This window comes from Chenopodium quinoa, unplaced genomic scaffold (genome assembly GCF_001683475.1).
Source record: "Chenopodium quinoa cultivar QQ74 unplaced genomic scaffold, ASM168347v1, whole genome shotgun sequence".
Taxonomy (NCBI): domain Eukaryota; kingdom Viridiplantae; phylum Streptophyta; class Magnoliopsida; order Caryophyllales; family Amaranthaceae; genus Chenopodium; species Chenopodium quinoa.
In genome coordinates this window covers 193,301-199,900 of record NW_018744845.1, presented here as the reverse complement: position 1 = coordinate 199,900, position 6,600 = coordinate 193,301, and positions in this window count along the sequence as shown.

The window sequence follows — 6,600 nt, the reverse complement described above, 5'->3', positions numbered from 1 at the left end:
CTATGGCATCATCATTTTGTATATTTGTATTTGGTAATGATGGTTGAATTACTGTTTTTTTTTAAATAACTTACTGTACTAAATAATTATCATGAACCGGCAAACCTACATATCATTGAACACTTCTGATTTTTTAATCTAAATTTAGTAAAGACGACGGACGAAGTGTTCGAATGTGGGGGAGGCGCTCACAACGTACCACAACCACGGTGGAGGAGACGGAATTATACTGTGGGTTTGATGGGGACGAATCGGGAGATATGTGAAATTGTTTTTTGCACTACTCTGAATTTCGAACCCATCATCAATTGCTCACTAGTGTGATTTCATGGTGCTTGCTATACTCTGAATTTTTGGGGTATGATAATACATAGAAGAAAGTGAAAGAGATGGATAAAATAAGAAGAGAGAGAAAATGGGGAAAAATTAACAAAATCATAAAAAAATAAAACATGTGCCCGCACATGACTTTAAGTGACCTGAAATTAAGGTCAACGTCTATAAAATAATTTAGGTAGTGGTCAACAATGAGAACTCCTTTTAAAGGTAGTTGTGGACAAAAAAAAATAAAATTTTATGGTAGTTTTGGACAAAAAGTTGTTAAATAAAGGTAGTTTTGGACAAACCCCCCCCCCCCCCTTTTTTTTTCTTATTGATATTCTCTCCTCACGTGGTCCCCAATTCCTTCTTTTATTTTTTTTCCAATTATTTATCTTCTCTCACATCCTTTAATTTGTACTTCTTCGGTATTTTTAATAACAAGTTACACATTATCACATTAGATGCAACAAATATTAGTTTGCCTTTTTAAGATGTCATTTTTACTGTCTTTTTTCTCTTTGCTTTCTTCCTTACAATTTTGCTTAGCACAAACTTATATGTTGCAAAGAAAAAGAAAAAAAAAAGAAACTAAGTTGTATTTTTTATTGATATTCTCTCCTTACGTGGTCTTCAGTTCCTTCGGTTTTACTTTTTTTCCCCAATTATTTATCTTCTCTCACATTCCTTAATTATAACTTACTTAGTATTTTTAATTGCAGCATATGCTGCCTCACGCTTGCCAATGCAACTTTGGACATTAATATCTTTAATTTGGTTCTAGTAAAAATTATAAAAATTTGTGTTTGAAAAATGTCATTCAAGACGAATCTAATAACTAAGATCTCACACGACTATATTTTTTCTTATGTATAAACCATAAAAGGGGGTCGAATAGGGATGTGTGAATAGTGAGAAGTCCAAGTGCTACGATTAAAAACAAAAGTATTAAACATTATGCTACTGTTTCTATTTTTTTTATTCCCAAAACCCCTACTTACACAACATATAATAATTCCATTAAATTCTCTCTCCTATTACTTAGTGATAGTCAAAGCGATGCACTTGAAAAAGCGGAGGATATAGAAGAGAAGAAAATAATTTGAATTTCACACATGAAAATAACTGCCCAAAACCCGCCATACAATAAAGTTTGTGTAAATTAGGTATTTTAATAAAGGTTTTTTTTTTGTTTTTTTGGTATTTCCAATTCTTAACAATACAGGTGTAAATTCGGGTAAATGGGTTAGGTTCGGCTAGGTTGGGTTAGGACTATTTCATATTTATGTCATGCTAATCATTGAGTCCATACAAGTTAAAATTTGGATCAGATTTTTCGAGCCGACTCGAATTGGGTTAGTTGAGTCAGTTTTTGACACATCTACATATTTTCGACCCTTTTATTCTCTTTATTTATGAAAAAAAAAATAATAGTACTTCTTCCATTTCATAATATCAAAAGAGTTTGAATGACACACACACACACACACACACATTTTTATTAGTCTTTAAGTGTGTGTGTGTGTGTGTATATATATATACTTAAAGACTAATAAAAAAAATTACATAGGAAGTAGGTGTAGGGATTTAGGTACTCTAAGCGGAATTTCATGAATCATATTCATACGTTATGCACCTAAAACAAGATAGCATGCATAACACACAAGAATCACATAATTATACCTTTGAAACGAGATTTTCATGTAGCAAATTGATTGACAATTAGGGAGAGAATAGATCCCCAAGCGTTGCTCCTCTACTTAGTCCACGGGATTCGAATGAGCCGTCCACCAATGCTATATTGGTTGGATGAAAGGGAAACACCAAGATCACCACCTTTACGGACAACTGGCACCACCACGAACCACCACCACCACCATCGTACACACATCGGCGCAAGGAGGGGAGAAAGAGTCGTGAGAGAGAGAGTGTGTTTGAGAGGGGTTGGGTTTCGTGTTTGCTCACTCGGGTTTAATTAACAGTAATCTGTCTTAGGAAACCCTAAGCACCTTGTCTATTTATAATCATATTATAATTAGACTAGGTTAGAAAGCCTGATCTACTTAATCTCCTCCATATGGCCAGCCTCCTAGAGGGAGAAGGCCCATCATGCGTTTCTTCCTCTTATGCTCAATCTAGGCCCTCTGTGTGACCTTATAGGATCCGTTTAGTTTAACTTTGGCCTATTTTACTAGCCCAAAGATCGTTAGTACCTTTAGCTATGATAAAACGACGACTTAATGAGTGAACTTAATTGTTTCCATAATTTGATCAATTATATATCTAGTAATTGCACTTGACGAAGACATAAAACCTTCAATCTCCCACTTGTTTAAGACAAGTGTGCAATGTTCAAATTCCTTAAGTCGATAAGTGTCGATTTGATAATATGATTGCATCTCATGTCGAGATCATATTAATCTACAAATCATTTCTTGAAATCTGAGTTAGAATTACAAAACAAATAATTACTGTTTCGGGTATTTTTAGTCCCTCGGGAGAGTTACAATACGGAGAATGCGCGCCTGACTTTTGTACCTGCAAAACCACGAAACTCCGGTTGGGTGGAGTTCTGCCTCCGATGATTAAGTTAGTATGATTTACGGATGGGTAAATGTGCGGAAAGTAAATTGGTATTTCTCCCTGATTCAGAGAGATTCCGCAATTAATATTGCTCGGGTTTTGTATATGTATTTATGGATGCCCAATAAATGAGGAGGATTCCTCTATTTATAGCAGATGAGAATCTGCTTCCCCATTGGGGGTTCAATGCCACGTGGCATCCTCTGATAGGATCCCCTTGGGCATGTATGAGGGTGACACGTGTCAGGCCCTCATTGGACCACGTGGCAGGGGTAATTTTACCCCAAACATTTGCCCCTCACAGGTGTGACGTGGCGTAGCCATGTGTCACCTGTGACAGGTGTCAAGCATAGGGGAGACGACGATTGGGCTGCTTCCCGCCTCTCTCTCTTGGATTCAAATTTTGAAAATTTGAGGCAGAAGGTGGCGATTTGCCTTCTGAGCTTGCCTATAAATTGAGGCGCACCCTCTATCTCCTCCTTAATTTACAAATTTTTCAAAAAAATCTCTTGAGAGCTCTAACACCGGCTGCTAATTTGTGCAATCAGTTGCTTCATTTAAACGCATACGGATATTGGTTGAGGACTTCACTTAATCCACACAGGTACTGTCTGACTTGATTTTCTTTCTTAGCTTAAGTAGAACCACAGACGGTCTTACACCGTCTGGGACTCCATAAGCCCTTCTCATGCTTTGCACTTGGTAGACCCACAGGCGGTTTGAACCATCTGGGGAATATTTCAAACCATGATCTTCAAAAATAGACCCTCAGACGGTTATGGACCGTCTGAGGTATCTCCAAACAATGGACTTTCCAATGAATGCATCCCATAGGCCCACAGACGGTGAAATACCGCCTGTGCATCTTTAGACTGGTCTTCAAGGAGCTGCACTCAAAAGACCCACAGACGGTTACATGCCATCTAGGGCATCTTCAGACAATAGTCTTCATTTTCTTCCCCCCCTTTATTTTTTTATAAGTTCGCAGCCGGAAATGTTCCGCCTGGGACATCTTCAAACCTTGGTCTTCAAATGATAGACCCACAGACGGTTTGGACCGTCTTGGGTATCTTCAAACCTTGGTTTTTAACAATGCATTCCACAGGCCCACAGACGGTGAAATACCGCCTGTGGCATCTCCAATAAATGATCAAGGAATTGCATTCAAAAGACCCACAGACGGTTACATGCCGTCTGAGGCATCTTCAAACAATTGCATATCAAAAACTGGACCCACTGACGGTGATAGTCCGTCTGGGGTATATGCAAGCTATGCTTCAAGACTTGGATCCTTCGCACCCTTAGCCGGGCTTATGCCGCCTGGGGGGTGTTTGCGCAATGGTCTTCATAGCTTGCTCATAACCTGCTCTTGGAACACCCTCAGCCGGCTCTCATGCCGTCTGGGGGGTCTTTAAGCAACCCTTAATTAACGCTTGAGGTATCCTTGGTTTTTGATAACCATTCAATGGACCTTCAAACGGAAATGTCTCGTTTGGGGCATTTCTGAACGATCTTCATTGATCCCGCATGGGATATCTTTGAATAAAACTTTGTGATACCGTTTGGGGTATCTTTGAACAAGCTTCCTTGATACCGCCTGGGGTATCTTTGTGCAAGCTATTATGATACCGCTTGGGGTATCTTTGAGCAAATTTACTTGATACCGCCTGGGGTATCTTTGGGTGAGATGTTTCCAAAATGCTTGACTTTGTCTTTATGCTTTAGGTTTTTAAAACACAAACGGACTTCTCTGCCTGCGGCATCTTCAAGCCACATCTTGGAAACTCAGCAAGCAAGTCTTCTTCAACCGTCTTCATAATTTCAAGGTATCGCCCTTGCCCCTTTTGTAACCTCTTGAGTTTACCGGTTGTATAGGTTAGAGAACAATGGACTCTCCCAATACACACACGGAACGGCCTAGGGCAGTTGTCAGCCGGTCACCGGATACGGCTGAATCTAGGACTGGGGATGCCGTCTGGGGGTGCATGAAACACCCTTACTTTTCTGCGAATTCGACCGTCTCTGTTCATGTGTAGGACAGAATGGCTCGGACAAGGAAAACGGCTGTTGACCCGAGTACAAATCAGATGATTCAGCCGGTACACCGGTTGAAGACGTTCCCTTTGATCAACCAGGCGTTCCAAGTACGCCTGGTGATGAAATTTTGGAAGAATCCGGGAGCTCAAGCGGTGAAGAAACCGATCAGGAAGCCGGATCTACAGAGTCATGACACCGGATGCCCCACAAGAAAATGAGGAGGCATACAACTAGCCTTCAGTAAACGATCCAATGGAGGCGCACATGAGCGCCCGGGATGTTGTGACATTAAACGCAACACTCCCAGCGTTTTTGAAAAAGCGTCCGGTAGGGGATGGCTGGGAGTTGGGTGTCCCGCCTGCGAGCGCGTCAGTCGTCTAGGAGGATGACTTGGAACATGCCGACAATTACTTCGGCTGCTATGAGGCGGCATTCAAAGCTGGCCTCCGGTTCCCCCTTCACAGATGCATAAAAGCCATTTTAAGAGGCTATGACTTGGGGGTCTGGCAGCTTACACCCAACTCTCGGGTGAACATCATTGATTATATTGCCGCCTGCGAGATACAGGACGTGACGCCTAGCTGGGAGGCGTTCGCGCATATGCACTACTTGAGCCGTGCCCCAGGCGGCTGGAATGCGTGGTACACTCTCACCACACATCCGGAATATATGATGATCCTGGAGAAGCCCTCCAAGTGGACGAGCTGGAAGAGCAAAATTTATTTCGTCTCTTCTCCTTCAACGGCTGCTAATCACCGGATGCGCCGTTACAATAAGAACCCGGCTCTTCTAGGAAAGAAGTGCGCCCTACCAAGGGTCCCGGCTGAGGCTTAGGATGCCATAATGGAGCCGGGGCTATTTAAGAAAATCACCGAGCCTTTGGCTTATGGGGCACAAATCATTGTCCCTCTATTCTGGGTCCCTCATCCGGACTGGTTGAAAAACGTGGAGTTCCTCTCCGCCTGTGGTCTCAGCACTTTTTGGGACAAAGGTCTACTGCTTAACCGGCAATTTATGCCATTTTTATGATGTTTAAATGATGGTAACATTTTCTTGTTATTTTGCAGAGAAAGGGATAGAAATGACTCCTCCTGAAATGACGCCGGCTAAGTCAGCCGCTGAGATCAGGAAAAAGCAGCTTGAACAGAAACGGGCCCAACTTGCAACCCGGGCTAGTGGGGTAAGCACCGGCTGACCGTATGCCGTCTGTATATCTTGCAAATAACTTTGATACTGAATTATTGATTGTCTTTTTCAGACGGGAAGCCAGAACATTCCCCGCTCCATTCGCCAGATGGTGAGGAGGCCGGGTGAGGAGCTTCCCCAACCGCCTTCACAGAGGCGTAGGGTCTCAGGCAGCCCTGCACCATTATCAGCCGGAAGAACACCGGCTCCTGAGAGGCCCACGACCGCAGGCAAAAGTCAGCAAAGTCTGGGCTCAAGCTCTGAGCCGGCTGAGGTTGGATCTAGGGAGCCTGCTCCTTCTAGCCGGGTGCCAGCTATTGCTCCCGGCTCAAATGCGGATGAGGGTGGTGGCACCCTTTAGCTTGATGACCAAGGTATGGACTCCGCTTTTGACCCCCCCTGGCCGCTTGGACCAGTTCGAGTCAAGTCTCATACTTCTCAGTCGGGGGACTCGGTCGGGAACCGGCTGAATGTAGG